The following is a 20,042-nucleotide window of genomic DNA, read 5'->3' as shown; positions in this document are numbered from 1 at the left end:
TTAAACTGTAGGCTGGTTTTGCTATGTAGTCACTATGTGATCAATTGTGACTATGTTTTATTCTAGTAAATTTTATTCCAAATATATAGTGAAGTCTTGTATAGTTGACTCTTCAATTTTTAGTTTCATCTCATGGAAGAATGACTTAGACTCTTTGTCAAATAAGAGTACCTTTATTTTGTCTTTAGCCCTTTACTATGCATTAACATTATCTTCTTAATGAATTTAAGATTAAAAAAGAAATGCATAAAATCAGGACCAACTTACTATGGTGTGTCTGTTTTCTCTGGTATCAGGATCTCTGGGGCAGAAATTGTTTTGCATATGTGCACCTGTGTATCTTGCTTGTGTGCTTTTTCACCCTATCTATCTTAAAATTCATTTGAATTTTATGAATTAAAATTTGAGTATAATCTGCCATTATACTCAAATTCATAAAATTTGAGTATAATGGCAGAATTCTGGAAAGCTATATAAGAATACATCAATACTCTTACATAGTCAAGGCTATGGAAAAAGATTTATGTACATGAATGTTTATTGAAGGTTTATAAAAAGTTACTGTTGGGTTAGTATAAGTTGGTATTAGTTGGAAAGTTAAATAAGTTATTGCACATCCACAATGGATATTATAGACTCTTCACTGTATAATATTAAGTGCACATATACATATATAGATGAATATCTTGATATGTATTTCAGCAACATCAAAATGTATACTGTCATGTACCTTAATTGGTGTTATTCTTTTAGATGCTTTTCTGGTTTTGCTTTTGTTATCAGGTAAAAATAAATTAAACTGCTTATTTTCCTGCCTCAAATTCAGTTGCTGTCTTTATGCCTAGAATCAAAACAAATTTTTTGAGCTGCAAAAAATTTAGAGATCCAACAAACACCATTCCAATCCATTCCTCCTCTCTACATACGGACATTCCCAGTGCTGCAGATCTCTTTACAACATAAAGAACAGTGTGTTGTAAGGTGTTTTGTTAATCTCATTAGATAATAAAGCACATCACTGCCTTATAAGGCTAACATTGCATTGTTCAGAAGCTTTATTATTAATATTAGAAGCACATTCATGTTTTTAATTTAATTTTTTTTTAACACCAAAACATTTTGTATTGGGGTATAGCTGATTAATAATGTTGTGATAGTTTTAGGTGAACAGCAAAAGGACTCAGCCATACATATATATGTATCCATTCTCCGCCAAACTTACCATCCAGGCTGGCACATAACATTGAGCAGAGTTCCATGTGCTATACAATAGGTTTTTGTTGGTTATCCATTTTAAGTATAGCAATGTGTGCATGACCTTTCTGAAGTCCTTAACTATTGCTCCACCCCACCCCTCACCCCCACCCCGCTGGCAACTATGAATTTGTTTTCTAAGTCTGAGAGTCTTTTTCTGTTTTGTAAGTAAGTTCATTTGTGTCATTTCTTCTTAGATCCCAGATATAAAGGATGTCATATTTCTCCTTCTCTGTCTTACTTCACACAATATGACACTCTCTAGGTCCACACATGTTGCTGCAAATGACCTTATTTCATTCTTTTTAGTAGCTGAGTAATATTCCATTGTCTATATGTACTACATCTTTATCCATTCCTCTGTCGATGGACATTGAGGTTGTTTCCATGTCTTGGCTATTGTAAACAGTGCTGCAAGAATGTTGAAGTGTATATATCTTTTCGGGCCATGTTTTTCTCTGGATGTATGCCCAGGAATGGGATTGCAGGGTCATATGTTAGTTCTGTTTTTAGTTTTTTGAGGAACCTCTGTACTGTTCTCTATAGTGGGTGTAACAATTTACATTCCCACCCACAGTGCGGGAGAGCTCCCATCTCTCCACACTCTCTCCCAACATTTGTTGTTTGTGGATTTTTTTATGATAGCCATTCTGACTGGTGTAACAATGATATCTCATTGTAGTTTTGATTTGCATTTCTCTAATAACTAGCAATGTTGGACATCTTTTCATGTGCCTCTTGGCTGTATGTCCTCTTTAGAGAAATGTCTATTTAGGTCTTCTACCCATTTTTTGAGTGGGTTTCTTGTTGTGATGCTATTAAATGTAATAAGCTTTTTGTAAATTTTGGAAACTAATCCCTTATCAGTCACATCATTTGCAAATATTTTCTCCCAGTCTGTGGGTTGTCTTTTCATTTTGTTTATTGTTTCTTTTGCTGTGCAAAAGTTTTTGAGTTTAAGTAGACCCCATTTGTTTATTTTTGCTTTAATTTCCATTATTCTGGGAGATGGATTAAAAAAGATGAAGCTTCGTCATCTCATTTAAGGAGAAGGCAATGGCACCCCACTCCAGTACTCTTGCCTGGAAAATCCTATGGATGGAGGAGCCTGGTAGGCTGCAGTCCATGGGGTCGCTAAGAGTCAGACATGACTGAGCGACTTCACTTTCACTTTTCACTTCATGCATTGGAGAAGGAAATGGCAGCCCACTCCAGTGTTCTTGCCTGGAGAATCCCAGGGACGGTGGAGCCTGCTGGGCTGCCAGTCTATGGGGTCGCACAGAGTCGAACACGACTGAAGCGACTTAGCAGCAGCAGCAGCAGCAGCAGCAGCTGTGATTTATGTTGGAGGTGTTCTGCCTAAGTTTTCCTCTGAGAGTTTTATAGTGTCTGGTCTAGCATTTAGATGTTTAATCCATTTTGAGCTTCTTTTTGTGTATGGAGTTAAGGAATAATCTAATTTCTTTTTTTTTTTTTTTTTTACATTTGGCTGTCCACTTTTCCCAGCATCATTTGTTGAAGAGACTGTCTTTCCAACATTGTATCATCTTGCCTCCTTTGTCATAGATTAATTGACTGTAGGTGCATGGCCTTATTTCTGGATTTTCTATCCTATTGATGTATGTTTCTGTTTTTAATATGGTACCATACTGTTTTGATGACTGTAGCTTTGTAGCATAGTCTGAAGTCAGGGAACCTGATTCCTCCAGCTCCATTTTTCTTTTTCAATATTGCTTTGACTCTTCAGGGTCTTTCATGTCTCATTACAAATTTTGAGATTTTGTTGTTGTTGTTGTTCTAGTTCTGTGAAAAAAGCCACTGGTAATTTAATAAGAGTTGCATTGAATCTTAGATTGCCTTGGATAGTATAGTCATTTTGACAATATTGATTCTTCCAAAACACAAACATGGTATACCTTTCGATCTGTTTATATCTTCTTTGATTTCTTTCATCAGCATCTTATGGTTTTCAGAGTACAGGTCTTTTGTCTCCTTAGGTAGGTTTATTCCTAGATATTTTATTCTTTGTGATGCAAAGAATGATGTTAAATGGAATTGCTTCTTGAATTTCTCTCTCTAATGTTGCATTGTTAATGTATAGAAATGCAACAGATTTCTATGTATCAATTTTATAACCTGGAACTTTACCAGATTCATTGCTGAGCTCTGATAATTCATCCCAGAGCTCTGAGCTCTGATGGTAGTTTTCTGATAACATCCTTTGGATCTTCTGTGTATAGTATCATATCATCTGCAAACAGTGACAGTTTAACTTTTCCAATTTGAATTCTCTTTACTAGAAGCATGTTTCTTACATTGAGTTAAAAATCTGCTTCACTGTGAGTTCTATTCTATGTTCCATGCTTTATCCTTTGGAAATATGGAGTCTTCTACATGGATGTTAACTAACAATGTTTGTATATATTAGGCTAAAGATGACAAGTTTCTGAATTATTTGTTTCTGATACCATTCTGGTTGGTTTCTCTGGAGAATGATTCCATGGTTTCCTAGACTGAACACTGTATCAGATGTGATTAAACCAGTGCAGAGTACCAGTCACTAAGTTGCTCATTATACCTTCATTAGTGCAAGATACTATTATATTCTTTCTTAAAAAAACATTTATTTACTTAAACTTTTTATTTTGTATTGGAGTATAGCTGATTGACAATGTTCTGACAATTCAGGTGGACAGCAATGGGACTTAGCCATACTTATACATGAAGACAGTATTGTATTCTGTTTTATGGTAGTCATGATAATATATCTTGAAATTTTGCTATAGGTCTTTTTCCTTTTAAATATGAACTAAGATAATTATTTTCTCTCTTATATTGGTATGATTAGCTTTTCTGAAATTTAATTACCTTTTCCCTTCATTCATCATTAAATTTTATTTTGGTAGATTTAACATATTCTAATTTATTGAAAAATTTTTGAACCCTTGAGTTTTTCTTTTAATGTATTATCTATTCCAGCTTTGTATCATGCACAGATTTAATAGGTATGTCTTTTCTGTATATACCCAAGTTAAACAAACATTAAAGACATCTAACCATGTATTCTTAACCAGTTCATATTTATCTGTTTTTTCCCAACTATTTTTCTTAATAGTTGTGTGACTTTGGACAAATTACTTCATTTCTCTACCTCAGTTTCATCATCTGTAAAAGAGGAATTAATAATAGTATCACCTAAAAGGGTTGTTATGGGGATTAATACAGCAAAGCCCTTAGAGTCATACCTAGCACAAAATACAAGGTGGAAGGTATAAAGTGGCTATAGGACAGTGTGCCTAGGAACTGGGGAAAGAAAGGCACAGGTGAAGCAAAGGAGAATGAGGACAAGCTGGAGAACTCACAAGGACAAGCGATCCCACATCTGTCTTACTTCCTCCAGTGTTCATAAGCAGGTGACTTGCAGAAGTACTTGGCACCTTCTGCCATGAGGCTATACAAGCCTGTCTTAGAAATTGGAGAAATTGATGAGGCGCTCCAGTAGGAACTGCAGAAACTGCAGGTCTGGCAGCTGCCCCACACCTCCAAGGTGAGCCAGGTAATCACTGACAATATGCATAACTCTAACAGCACGTGGCAACCCTGCACTGCCCCTGAGAGCATAATGGCTCATGCTTTTTCTTCCTCCACATCATATATATGTTTTTTGTAGCAAACCCTAACTCAGAATTGTACAGAGAAAGTAATTCTGACAAATATAGTTCCAGCTTAGCTATGCTGACAAGTATGATCACCATAGGAGACAAATCTTGCAGATAATGAAAAATATAACCTACTTCATATCATATAGTATACAATATTTGTATATAAAATAGATCATTTTAAAAGTGTATTATAAAGCTATGCTAATTAAAAAGGTTTAGAAGTGATATAAGAATAAATTAAACAGTGGAACAGGATAGATTTCAAAAATAAGTCAACTTACATGTGGAAATGTCATCTTTGAAAAAAGGCAGTTCAGATCATTGAGGAAAGGTTAAATAATTTAATAAATGAAGTTAGAAAAATTATCCATTAGAAAAAAAAAAAACCTGGATTCCTGTAAATACTAAAACTGAAATTATATAGAACATAGCTTTAAATATTAAAAATGAAGTAAAATTCTAAAACAAATCAAAGTTTTTTTTTACTCCCCAGCTGTTGGGATGAAGATGGCATGACACACAACCCAGAAACCATAGAAGAAAAGATTTAAATTTTTAACTGAAGAAAAATAAACATCTGCAAGGGTGGGGGTAGGGTGGGGAAGAACATCAGACAAAGTAAAGTATCAGTTGTCTTTTACAGTGTAAATATATTTGCAATACTTTTGCTTGTCAATGGGTAAATTTTCTTATAAGGAAAAACTTAAGGCAGTTCACTGGAAAACAGATGGGAAATACCATAAATACATGAAAAATACATATTTGACCCACTCATAAAGAAATGAAATGAATAATCAAATACCATGTTTCACTATCAGTTACTTAAGATATAAGAAGTTCGCATTCTGGTGTTAATAAGAACATATGGATCTAGTCACTTACATGCACTGGAAGTGACGGTGTACATTGTTTGTTGTGGGTGGGGAAATCTTTTACAAAGAACGTGTTGAAATATTAAGAGCACATTATTTTTGCCTCTGTAATCCTACTTCTAAACATTATCCTACACGTATACTTCCACAAGTGAGAAAGATGGACGAAAAAGTTTGTTTCGTATTTCTGTGTTTTTTATATTCTTTGCTGTTTTACTGAATGATTGAGTTCTTCATGTACCTTTTTAGTCACATCTCCTACTACACCACTTTCCCCCTGCATTTATTTGATCCATACCTGCCTACTGTATGTTTTCTGTTTCATACTATTTAATTCATTTTGCTATATCTGCATACTATTTTTATGCTTTAGAGATATCTGTATTAAAAACAATTAACATTAGCCTTGATTTCTTAGGAGCTACACAAGGCAGAGGAAATAGATGTTTATCTAATTTTAATGTGACAGGTGCTATACTGTTCATTTTGTACATTTCAACAAACATTTGTTGAGTGTGTGTGTCTTTACTCTTGCTTTCACTTGTGCATGAAATTTATCATTTATTTTTTATATCCCTTACAAAATCCTATTACTTTTTCAAGGTCTAGCTCAAATATCACTGTCTCTGGGAGTCCTCTCGAAAACTAAGACAGGATTAGGCCATCTTTAGGTATACTTACAGTACTTCCTTGTTTTAATAGTCTGCAAATATTAATATCATCACTGCTTCATGTTTGAGATAGAGTATACATACACTAAACAAATGTTTGTTGAACTGTACAGAATGAAGAGCATAGCACTTGTCACATTAAAATTAGTCAGATAAACATCTTTTTCCTTTGTCTTGTGTAGCTCCTCAGTAATCAAGGCTAATATGATTGTTTTTAATACAGATATTTTTAAAGTATAAAAATTGTTGTTGTTGTGTAGTCACCAAGTCATGTCTGACTCTTTGTGAGCCCATGGACAGAAAGCACACCAGGCTTCCCTGTCCCTAACCATCTCCTGGAGTCTGCTTAAACTCATGTCCATCGATCAGTAATGCCATCAAACCATCTTATCCTCTGTCGCCCCCTTCCCCTCCTACCCTGAGTCTTTCCCAGAATCAGTGTCTTTTCCAGTGAGTTGACTCTTCGCATCAGCTGGCGGAAGTATATTGAAGCTTCAGCTTTAGCATCAGTCCTTCCAATGAATATTCAGGGTTGATTTCTTTTAGGATTGACTGGTTTGATCTCCTCATTGTCCAAGGGATTCTCAAGCGTCTTCTCCAGGACCAAGGTCGAAAACATCACTTTTTTGGTGCTCAGCCTTCTTTATGGTCCTTCTCTCACATCTGTACATGACTACTGGAAAAAACCATAGCTTTGAGTTGACAGACCTTTGTTGACAAAATGATGTCTCTGCTTTTTAATATGCTGTCTAGGTTTATCATAGCTTTTCTTCCAAGGAGCAAGTGTCTTAATTTCATGGCTACAGTCACTGTCCACAGTGATTTTGGAGCCCTAGAAAATAAAACTCTTTCACTGTTTCCACATTTTCCCCATCTATTTGCTATGAAGTTATGGGACCAGATGTCATGATCTTAGTTTTTTGAATGTTGATATTTTTAAAGTAGGATTCATTTTGATATTTGGCAAAACTAATACAATTTTGTAAAGTTTAAAAATAAAATAAAAAAAAAAGAAGAAGAAAAAAAATAGTCTGTGGATATGGCAAAATGAATTAAGTAGTATGGAACAGAAAAAATGAAAAATAAAAGTTTTTCTGTATGCCACATCTAGTTTCACTTCCCAAAGATAATTATAGTTGATCCTAGAATAACTTAGGTTTAGCTATGCAGATCCACTTATATATAGGTTATTTTTAATAAATATATTGGAAAGTTTTTTTGAGTTTTGTGGCAATTTGAAAAAACTTGCAAATGAACCATGTGACCTAGGAATATTGAAAAAATTAAGGAAAAAAATCAGGTACATCATGAATTCATAAAATATATGTACATACTAGTCTATTTTATCATAGACTACCATGAAATATATACAGATCTATTATTAAAATTAAAATTTCTCAAAACTCACACTAACACAGACTATATACATGGCACTATATTTGCAGTCCAATGATTTGAGTATATGCTTAAAATGAAGAGTGATGCTAATCATCTCCATAGAAGCAGTTCATCTCTCTAGTAAATTGTGTTATCAAGGAAAAAGTGGTCTCTTGTAGTTTTTAAATATTTTTCATCATGTTTAGTGCAATATTGTGAACTGTAAATAACACCATGGTACCCCCACAGTGATGCTGAGCATGTTCCTAAGAAGTAAAGTCATTGACATTGCAAGGAAAAATTGAATTGCTTGACATTTACTGTAGACTGAGGTCTGCAGCTAGTGTTTGTTACTGCATGATAAATGAATCTGTGTAAGGATGATTATGTGAAAGAAAAAGAAATTCATGGATTCATTGCTGCAGCTAGATCAGCAGACACAAAAACCTTGCACTTTTTGCAAAATACCTTTTATCTTGCCTTGAAAATGCAGCTTTTTATGTGGGTGCAGGATTGCTATAAGAAAGGCATTCCTATAGACTAGCATAATTTGAGAAAAAATCATTATAAGACAAAGCAAAAGGAAGGTGAAGGATCTGAAGCTGGAGGATTTAATGCCAATAAAGAATGGTTTGCTAAATTTTGGAAAGAGATTTGGCTTTAAAAAATGTCACAATAACAACAAGAGAAGCAGCTTCTGCTGACCAAGAGGCAGCAGATGAGTTCCCAGACACCACTGAGAAAATCGTTGAGGATAAAGAATATCTGGCTAAACAGGTTTTTAATGCAGACAAAAGAGCCCTATTCTAGGGGGAAAAATGCCACAGAGGTCATTTATTAGTAAAGAAGAGAAGCAAGCACCAGGATTTAAGGCAGGAAGAGAGAGCTCTACTGTTAACTGCCAACTCTGCTATTTTGTGCAAATGCAGTTGGGTTGATCAGAACTGCCTTTATATTCAAAGCTGCTAATAACCCTTGAGCCTTGAAGGAAAAAGAAAAACACCATCTTTTGGTTGCACAATAAGAAGGCCTGGAGGAGAACCCTTTTCTGAATTTGTTCCATCCTTGCTTTGTCCCTGAAGTCAGAAAGTACCTTGCCAGTAAGAGACTGCTTTTTAGAATTCTTTCATTATTGGTCAATGACCCTGGCCATCTAGAACTCCAGAGTTCACCACCAAAGGCATCAAAGTGGTCTACTTGCCTCCAAACACAACATCTTTAAGTCAGCCTCTAGATCAGGGGTCATACAGATGTTTTAGGCTCTTTACACAGGGTACTTACATAAAAGACTTAATACTGTGGATGAGAACCCCAGTAGAGACATCATGAATGGAAGGATTACAGCCTTGAAGATGCTGTCATTGTTAAAGAAAAAGCCATGAAAGCCATCAAGCCCAAAACAGTAAATCTTTACAGGAGAAAACTGTCCAGATATTACGCATGACTTCACAGGATCTACAACAGAGCCAATCAAAGAAATCATGAGAGAAATTGTGGATATGGGGAAAAAAAATAAAAAAGAAGGAGGTGAAGGGTTTCAATATATCGATCTTTCAGAAATTCAAGAGCTATTAGACACCACACCAGAAGAATTAACAGAAGATGAGCCCTTCCAAACCAGTGGCAGATGATGTGGAAGAAGCAGGTCCAGGAAGCAAATTGACCCTAGACTACCTGGTAGGAGGGTTTTGATTATTTAAGACAGCTTTCGAATTCTTTTACAACATGGACCTTCTATGATATGAGTAATTGGTACCACATAGAAACATTTTTAGAAAAATGCAAAAGCAAAAAAGTCAGAATTTATGCTGTATTTCCATAAAGCTATACTGAGTATCTGCCTCCCTTTCCACCTCTGAGACGTCAAGACCAACCTCTCCTCTTCTCTTCATCCTCAGCCTACTCAACATGAGGATGATGAGAATGGAGACCTTTGTGATGATCCACTTCCACTTAATGAATAGATCATCATGCTGTATAGTTACTAAACTTACCTGTTGTGCATGTGCTTGTCTCTGTGTGAAAATCTAATAACTATACAGCAAGAACTGTATGGAATGAGATGCTCTTATGTCATCTTCATCATCATTTAAGTATTTTTTGTGTGGAACATTATGTGCAAGACTTGTACTACATTCCCAGCAACAGTTCACAAGGGTTTCTTTTTCTCCCCATCTTCACCAGCACTTGTTATTTCTTGCCTTTTTGATAACAGTCATTGAAACAGGTGTGATATCTCATTGTGGTTTTGATTTGCATTTTCCTAATGATTAATAATGTCGAGCATCTTTGCATATATAGCTATTGGCCATTTCTGTGTATTTTGGGGAAAATGTCTATTCAATTCCTCTGCCTGTTTTTAATGGGTTATTTAGTTTTTAGCTATTGAGGTGTATTTTTTATATATTTTGGATGTTAACTCCTGCCAGATACATGACTTGCAATTATCTTCTCCCATTCTGTAGGTTGCCTTTTCATTTTTTGGAGTCTTTTGCACTGCAGAAGCTTTTTAATTTGAGATAGTTAGACTTATTTCTGCCTTTGTTGCTTGTGCTTTTGGTGTCATATCCAAAAAAATTGCCAAGACCCCTGTCAAAAAGCTGTTTCTCTGTTTTGTTCTAGGTGTCTTATAGTTTCAAATCTTAAGTAGTAGTTTTTAATTGTATCACTTTATCATTTCTAACTAATTTTTAAAGCATTCCTGATTTCCTATGTAAAATTTCAAATTGTCCCCTTATTCTCTCATTTTCTGTTACTTTAATTTTCACCATAGCATCTATATTCTAACATAGTATAAAATTTCCCTAGGAATATAAGAATATATGCCTTAGAATATGAACCGACAAGGATGGTGTTTTTGTGTATTTTAGTTATTCTTGTATCCCCACCGTCAATGGTGAAGTCACATATACTTGTTTCAGTATTAAATATTTGTGGGATAAAGGATTGGAATCATTTGATTCCAAGAGAGCAAGAGCAGAAAAATAGCAGTTTTATAAGATCTTGCCAAAATGGGAGTGGGAAGAAGAGAATAATAGACCTGTTTTATTTCCTGCTTTAGGCTCAGTGTGTGAATTCAGTTAGTGCTAGATAATATAGCTAATAATAAGTCAAGAAACTGAGAAAGCAAGAAGAAGGCGGCAAGATGTGAAAAGTGAGGGAATCAAGAAAGTTGATCTGTTTTCAGGAGAGAGTCACAGATTCAGATGCCAACATGAAGGAGAAAAGCAAAAACAGTACAAACTAAATGGTGTTAGAAGTTACAAAAATTGGTAAACCTAGGGCAGTGGTTCTTAAACTTGAGCATGCATCAGAGTCACTTGGAAAGCTTCTTAAAACACAGATCCTGGACTCCCTCGCCAAAGTTGCTGATTAGCAGGTTAGAGTGGAGTCTGAGAATCTGCATTTGTAACAAGTTACCAGGTGATGGTGATGCTGCTGTCTGGAGGATCACACTTCCGGAACCACTGACATCTGTGACTCAGGAAACCACTTAATGGTAGCAATTAGGGATCAAGGAATTACCTATCCTGATAAGGAATAGCTAGTACACCATGAGGTCAGGTGGGCAAATCATTGCTCAAGTGTTATATTTATGTAGTCCAGTCTCCTGAAGTGGTATACTGAAGGACCACAGCCATGGTCTCCACATTTTTTAAACCCTCTTAAGACTTAACCTGGGGCTTCCAAGGTGGTGCTAGTGGTAAATAACCCGCTTGCCAGCGCAGGAGACATAAGAGATGCAGGTTTGATCCCTGGCTTGGGAAGATTCTCTGGAGAAGGAAATAACAACCCACTCCAGTATCCCTGCCTGGAGAATCCCATGGACAGAGAAGCATGGCAGGCTACAGTCCATAGGGTCGCAAAGGGTCAGACATGACTGAAGTGACTTAGCATGCAGGACTTACCACAACGTCAGTGCAATCTAAGTATTAGACACTAAGGGACACACACACACAATGGATTTCACTTCACTGTTTAATATGAGTATTTTTTCAGTTTCCAAACTGTATTTTGAAATGTCCTTGCCAGTTTTCTTTTCCGGCAGTAGAGGGAGCTACAACTCAAATTGTACTTATGTAGCAATAACACATAATAAGATTATTTTTCTTTTCCATCAATCTTTTTTCTTAACTTTAAAAATCAGCTTTATTAAAGTATTCTAAGTGTACAGATCATTGTATTTTGGCAAGTATATAAGCCTGAGTAACTACAACCACAGGTAATGTGGAACATTTCTATCCTCATCTTCCAGTGAGTCCCTGAACACATATCTGGTTTGTGTCACTGTAGGTTGCTTATTCTGGAATTTCATATAATTGCAATCATGCATTATGCACTTATTTTTGTTTGACATTCTTTTTAGCATATATTTTTTAGACCAATTGGTGGTGTTGCATGTATCAGTATATTCCTTTCTCTTGATAAGTATTCTGTTATATGGCTGGTTAACCACATTTTATTTATTCATTCACTTACTGGTGGTCCGTTAATCATATACTTTTGAAAGGAATCTAGAAAAAAAAGAATTATGTTTGACTACATATAAGCGTCTTAATCTTAAGTTTTTTCTATCTAGAAATGTTTTAATTCTTTCCTTAAAACTAACTAATGTCATCTATTTTGCTACTATCAAATAATTTGCTATTAAGTAAAATTGTAAATGTTTTAATCTTGGTGCATCTTAAAGCAGAAATGACAGTTAAAATTTGTGGCAACAATCTTCTTCTCAAAACTTCAGTAAATATTGTTGACTGAAGTGTGTTCTAAGTTTGCTTTGGTTTAAAAAAAAAACTCTAGCAAGACTTCTGTTTCTCCCTTCGCAAGCGATTTTTTTTTTTAAATTAATTAATTAATTTATTTTTGGTTGCTCTGGGTCTTTGTTGCTCCATGTGGGCTTTCTCTAGTTGCGGTGCACAGGCTTCTCATTGCAGTGTTTTCTCTTGTTGCAGAGCATAGGCTCTAGGTACACGGGCTTCAGTAGTTAGGCCGTGTGGGCTCTAGCCACGTTCCAGCTTCAGTAGTTGCAGCACGCAGGCTCAGTAGTTGTGACTCTCAGGCCCTAGATCACACAGGCTCCAGGAGTTCTGGTGCAGGGGCTCAGTAGTTATGGTGAGCGTTAGTTGCTCCATGACAAGTGGAATCTTCCCAGACCAGGAGTCGAACCCGTACCCCCTGCATTGGTAGACAGATTCCTATCCACTGTACCATCAGGAAGTCCTGTAAGCATTTTTACTGAGTATGTTTTTCTTGATACTTAGCTAAGTTGAATAATTAGATGCTTTTTCTAGGGGACTATTTTAGTAATACATGAATAGAGTAATATATTTGTAATAAGGAGATTACAGAATGTTAATGGTAATATCTAGAAAAGGAATGTAGTTTTCACTGTAAAATTCTTTCCAAATTTCTGTAGGTTTGAAAGTTTTATAATATTGAGGTGGGGGGAGGGAAAAGATAATAAATTGTTATCCAGAAGCCAGCTATTGTTGCTGATATTGTTGTCATTTCCTGTAGTAGTTTCAGTTAATTCTTTTTATAGCTACTGTTATCTTCCTTTGCCTGTAAAGTTATTCTCCATATACATAAATGAATGTATAGTTAGCCAGCTATCAGACTATTAAAAGTGTCTTTGAAGTAGGTTCAAAGACAGTTTTGATAGTGGTTTTGTCAACAAAGCATCAGGAGTAGTATTCAAGTTTGTTATCAGAAGTGTCTTAGTAATTTATTTGTGAGAGAGGAAGAATCAATGAGATAGATTATTGGGGTGAGGATTCTTACACAGGAAAAATAGCTCAACAGGGAAGATTGAAAAAACAAAGCCACTATTCTCTTCCATTTATCTTTTATAAACTTATCTGTAACTGTATCTTAAAGTTAGCTTTCTAACAAGAGAGAACTATTTTTCCAGCTAGATGAGAAAAGTAGCTTTAAATCTCCTGTTTTCTGCTATTCTCTGCTCACTTAACTCTTGAAAGCTGATTTATAAACTAAGTCAAGTCAAAAAGTATTTATTAAGTAGCTGCGCTCCTCTCAGAATTGTGCTATTTGAGAATTAAATATATGAAACATACACTATACCCACGAGCTTACAATCTGGTTAAGAAATCTCTTACTTCTGGTCATGGGCAAACTCAGTAAAAGTGTAAAATGTGTGTGTGTCCGTGTGCACGTATAGTGCTCAAGAGAATATAAATGTTTTGGAAATTCAGAGAAAGGAACTTTAGTGTGAGCTAGAGTAGTCATGACAAAAGATTGAAATAATGCTAAGTAATGCATAAGGTATTAATAAGTGAGGTAAAGCAGAAAGTCATTTCATGGATCCAGCTTGAGAAAATAAATGCTACCTTTCTTTAAAAATACAGGAAGAATACTAGCCTGACTAAAGAATATTCACTAGAAGTAATGGAGTTAAGATTTTAGAATCAAAATTAGGGAGGCAAGAATATGGATGAATGCTGAGGACATTATGTAAAGTGAAATAAACCAGTCACAAAAAGACAAATACTGTTATGATTTCACTTACCTGAAATATCCGTAATAAGATTCATAGAAAAAGAAAGTAGAAGATGGAGCTTCTTCCAGGAGGTGGAGTAGGAGGAAAAGAGAAGTTGTTGTTTAAAGGATATAGAGTTTCAGTTTTGCAAGATGAAAAAGTTTTAGAGCTCTATTTCACAATAATGTGAATATACATAATATTACTGAACTTAAAAATGGTTAAAATGGTAAATTTTATGTTATGTGTTTTTACCCCAATGAAAAATTAGAGAATCAATGGCACGCTACCAAGGGAACTTAAAATAAAAAAAATGCCAAAGCATCTGTACTTTTAACTGCATTCCCTGTGGCTTACCCTGGAATGTAATGAAAGGAAAACAGATGACAGAGAGAGCCCCAAAGGGAGAAAGGTAACTTGTTATTTTAAATGATTGCAATTATCCAAAGAAATTACACACCAAGGTACTACTACAAATATGATTTTGTAGTCAGTATTAATGTTCTTTTGGGAATGAATGAGAGAAGCACAACAGAATAGATATATAATTTTAAAGAAGGGAAAAATTGGATTGAGAAAAATGAATATAGATGAACTTAATGTCCATTTTCACAAAATTCTAGAAGGTCATGGTATGAAGTCTTTAGAGAAGAATCAGTGATCATGAAGAGCCAGAAAGTGTTCCTAACAACAAGTTCTTGCTGGATAAACTCTAATGATCTTTTTAAATTGGGTTAATAACAGAGTGTAAGGGATTCTCTGAGCATAATTGCATGGTGTTCAGCAAATCATTTAACAAAGTATTTGAAAATGGAAGAGTAGGACTTCTGCTTCCTCCAAGGTGAGATAACCAGCGTCCTATTTACCCTTCCCCTTGAAACAAGCAGATAAACTATGTATGAAACAGTAGTTTTCAAAACACTGGACAAAAGGCAATGAAGGACTGAGATCTCTGAGAGATGGGACAAAACCCAGGTGAGCCTGGTGTATGTCCCAGTTTGCTGTCTAATGATAGCGTTTCCAGTTTACTGCACAGGAAGGGGGACTTCTGAGACAGAGTGCAGCAGACTCCTTGAGGAGATGGAGCTGTGATTCCAAGGAAACTATGATAGCAAGTGTTTACAGGAAAGTACCAGAGAGGAAAGAGCTGTACAGAGATCCCAAGAGTCTGTAGTGTTCGGCAGGATGAAGAAACTATCTGAATTGAGGAGGAGAGAGTCATCTGTGAGTAAAGGGAACAGTTTGTGGTGATCACACAGAACTAGAAATAGTGTCTGGTTTCAGTAGCCTGACTGGAAAAGCTCCTAATTTATGGGAATCCAAATCGATTACTCAAGAAAGTCCTGCCTCAGTTGTTGTTGTTCAGTCACTAAGTCGTGTCTGACTCTTTGTGACCCCATGAACTGCAGCATGCCAGGCTTCCCTGTCCTTCACTATCTCCCGAAGTTTGCTTAAGCTCATGTCCATTGAGTCAGTGATGCCATCCAACCATCTCATCCTCTGTCACCCCCTTCTCTTCTTGCCCTCAATCTTCCAGCATCAGGAGCTTTTCCAGTGAGTCATCTCTTCACATCAGGTGGCCAAAGTATTGGAGCTTCAGCTTCAGCATCAATATTCAGGGTTGATTTCCTTTAGGATTGACTGGTTTGATCTCCTTGCTGTCCAAGGAACTCTCAAGAGTCTTCTCCAGCACCATAGTTCGAAAGCATTAATTCTTCGGCCCTCAGCCTTCTTTATGGTCCAACTCTCACATCCATACATACATGACTACTGGAAAAACCAAAAATCCATATTTGACTATATGGACCTTTGTCAGCAAAGTGATGTGTCGGCTTTTTAATACACTGTCTAGGTTTGTCATAGCTACTCTTCCCAGGAGCAAGTGTCTTAATTTCATGGTTGCAGTCACCGTCCACAGTAATTTTGAAGCCCAAGAAAATGAAATCTGACACTTTCCATGTTTTCCCCATCTGTTTGCCATGAAGTGATAGGACCAGATGCCATGATCATAGTTTTTGAATGTTGAGTTTTAAGGCAGCTTTTTCACTCTCACTTTCATAAAGAGGCTCTTAGTTCCTCTTCACTTTCTCCCATTAAAGTTGTATCATCTGCATATCTGAGATTGTTGATATTTCTCCCGGCAATCTTGATTGCAGCTTGTGATTCATTCAGCCCGGCATTTCGCATGATGTACTCTACATATAAATTAAATAAGCAGGGTGACAGTATACAGCCTTGACATACTCCTTTACCAATTTTGAACCAGTCTGTTGTTCCATGTCCAGTTCTAAGTGTTGCTTCTTGTCCTGCATACAAGTTTCTCAGGAGGCTGGTAATATGGTCTGGTATTCTCATCTCATTAAGAATATTCCACAGTTTGTTGTGATCCACCCAATCAAAGGCTTTAGCATAGTGAAGCAGAAGTAGATTTTTTTTGGAATTCCCTTGCTTTTTCTATGATCCTGTATATGTTGGCAATTTTATCTCTGGTTCCTCTGCCTTTTCTAAATCCAGCTTGTGCCTCAGTAGAGGGGAATAATCTACAGCTTTGGATCTACATAACAAATCATAAAAACAAGACCTGAAAGGATCAGACTGTTTCCAAGTAACTTAATGATATTCCTGAATAAAACTTAAGATTTATAGTGATAGAAAACTATCCAGGAACAAACATGGAGGTTATCAATTGAAATTAACTTGGAACTCATAGACATGTTAGAATTAGCAGATAATATTAAAACAGTTATTATAACTGTATTCTGTGTATTCAAAACATTAAGTACAGATGTGGAAGATGTTAAAACCCAAATCAAACTTCCAGAAATGAAAACTACAATGTCTGGATTGGAAAATAAATATACCAAATAAGATTAATAGCACATTAGACATTGCAGGAAAAAAAGGTGAGTGAACTTGAAAACATAGGAATAGAAATCAAAATGAAACAAGAACAACAAAAGAAAGAATCTTAGAAAAATGAAAAGAGCGTTGTGAGCTGTGTAACAGCTGCACATGGTTTAAAATATGTGGAAATGGAGTCTCTGGCAAAGAGGACAGCGGTATGGATGAAAAACTGATCCCAATCTTTTCAAACTTGCTGCAGATACTATACTCGCAGACTAAAGTTCAAGGAAAAGGAACATAAAAAATGCTTCACCCAAGGCACATTGTAATCACATTGCTCAAAAATAGTGATAAAGAAAAAAATCTTAAAAGCAACCAGAGGGAAAAGACAAGTTAGGCAAAAAGGAGCAAATATAACAATGACAGAGTCCTCGTTGAAAGCAAGACTAGTATCCCTCATGAACTTCAGTTCAGTTCAGCTCAGTCGTGTCCGACTCTTTGTGACCCTATGAATCGCAGCACGCCAGGCCTCCCTGTCCATCACCAACTCCCAGAGTTCACTCAGACTCACATCCATCGAGTCGGGGATGCCATCCAGCCATCTCATCCTCTGTCGTCCCCTTTTCCTCCTGCCCCCAATCCCTCCCAGCATTAGAGTCTTTTCCAATGAGTCAACTTTTCGCATGAGGTGGCCAAAGTACTGGACTTTCAGCTTTAGCATCATTCCTTCCAAAGAACACCCAGGACTGATCTCCTTCAGAATGGACTGGTTGGATCTCCTCGCAGTCCAAGGGACTCTCAAGAGTCTTCTCCAACACCACAGTTCAAAAGCATCAATTCTTCGGCACTCAGCTTTCTTCACAGTCCAACTCTCACATTCATACATGACCACTGGAAAAACCATAGCCTTGACTAGACAGACCTTTGTTGGCCAAGTAATGTCTCTGCTTTTCAATATGCTATCTAGATTGGTTACAACTTTTCTTCCAAGGAGTAAGCATCTTTTAATTTCATGGCTGCAGTCACCATCTGCAGTGATTTTGGAGCCCCAAAAAATAAAGTCTGACACTGTTTCTGCATCTGTTTCCCATAAAGTGATGGGACCAGATGCCATGATCTTAGTTTTCTGAATGTTGTGCTTTAAGCCAACTTTTTCACTCTCCTCTTTCACTTTCATCAAGAGGCTTTTGAGTTCCTCTTCACTTTCTGCCATAAGGGTGGTGTCATCTGCATATCTAAGGTGATTGAGGTTTCTCCCAGCAATCTTGATTCCAGCTTGTGCTTCTTCCAGCCCAGCGTTTCTCATGATGTACTCTGCATATAGGTTAAATAAGCAGGGTGACAATATACAGCCTTGACGAACTCCTTTTCCTATTTGGAACCAGTCTGTTATTCCATGTCCAGTTCTGTTGCTTCCTGACCTGCATGTAGTTAACTACAAAATAGCTAAACAAGATTTTAGCAAATCAAGTCTAACAGCATATTAAATAGTTAATACATCATGACCCAAGTGGGTTTATTCCAAGTATGCAGGCTTGATTTAACATTTGAAAATCAGTCAATGAACTGTAAAACAAAAACTATATGCTTACCTCAATAGACAGAAAAATCACTTAACAAAATCCAGTATCCATTCCTGATAAAATTCTTAGCAAACAAAAAATAGAAAGGAACTTCCTTAACTTGATAAATGACATGTATGAAGAATGTATAGTTACATCATATTGAAGAACTAAGATCCTCCTAAGATTAGGAACAAGACAAGGATGTCTGTTCTCTTCAGTTCTATTTAGCCTTGTAATGGAGGTTCTATCTGCAGCCAGACAAAAGAAAAGACTCTTTTTTTTTTGTAGAGGATGATTGTCATCTTTGAAAATCCTATGGAGTTTCTCAAAAAGTTAGTAGAATTAGTAAGTTAATTTAGCAGAGTTGTGGACAGAAGATTAATATATTAAAATCAATTATATATACTAGCAATGAGCAAACAAGAAATTGAAACTGAAAAATTTCCCCTTGTAATAGCATATGAAATGATATGAAATTTTAGGGATATCTTGCCAAAACACATTAAAGACCTGTACAGTGAAAACTAAAAATCATTGCTGAGAGAAATTAAAGATCTAAATAAATGGAGAGATTCACTTTGTGGTTCTGAGAATTCAGTATTGTCAACTCTCCCTCAATTATTCTGTAGTTGCATAATCCCAAACAAAATTCCTGGATGTTCTTTTGGGTAGAAATTAATAAGCTGTTTCTAAATTTCATATGGAAATACAAAACTTAGAATAACCAAAACAAGTTTCAAAAAAAAGCAAAGTTGAAAGCCTAATACTGCCTGATTTCAAGACTTACTATAAAGCTATCATAATTAGAACAGTGTGGTATTGGTGAAATAGACAGTAATAATTGATGGACAAATATTTGAAACAGGATCTTGGAAGTGGTGGGAAGACATTTTTCTGACAAAGGTACAAAGGCAGTGTAATGAGAAATGGGTAGTTTCTTGACAGCACCATTTGCTGTACTTGGTTCATTCTGAATTCATAAGGTAACTGGGGAGGCCATGTGTGTTAATTCTCTTTATCCAAAGGAAAAATAATACTTCTATATTTATCACAAGGGGTTAATTAGAGCTTAGAGGAAGTTACCTAAGCTAACCTCACAGTGACAGAGAGATTGGGGTGCTATCTTCCTTGATGTTTATATTTCAGAGGCATGGCTCCCAGGCCTTTTAAGAAAATCATTCCTGGATTGTAACACTGGCAAGAGGTTTATGAAGCTTTAAAAAAAGATTTACATATGTATCAAAGGGACAGTTAGAAGTTTTCTCAAGGCAGTGACCTAAGAAAAGGGAAAAAGGGATAAG

The 20,042-nt window shown here is 36.0% G+C and overlaps 1 protein-coding gene across 7 annotated transcripts in view; it reads left to right on the top strand.

Annotated features, from left to right (window-relative positions):
• Positions 1 to 20,042, top strand: part of MAN1A2 (mannosidase alpha class 1A member 2) — a 149,065-nt gene that overhangs the window by 119,798 nt on the left and 9,225 nt on the right. The gene's annotated exons all lie outside the window — the stretch shown is intronic.

This window comes from Bubalus bubalis, chromosome 6, assembly GCF_019923935.1.
Source record: "Bubalus bubalis isolate 160015118507 breed Murrah chromosome 6, NDDB_SH_1, whole genome shotgun sequence".
In the NCBI taxonomy this organism is placed as follows: Eukaryota; Metazoa; Chordata; class Mammalia; order Artiodactyla; family Bovidae; genus Bubalus; species Bubalus bubalis.
This window is presented reverse-complemented; position numbering and strand designations above follow the sequence as displayed.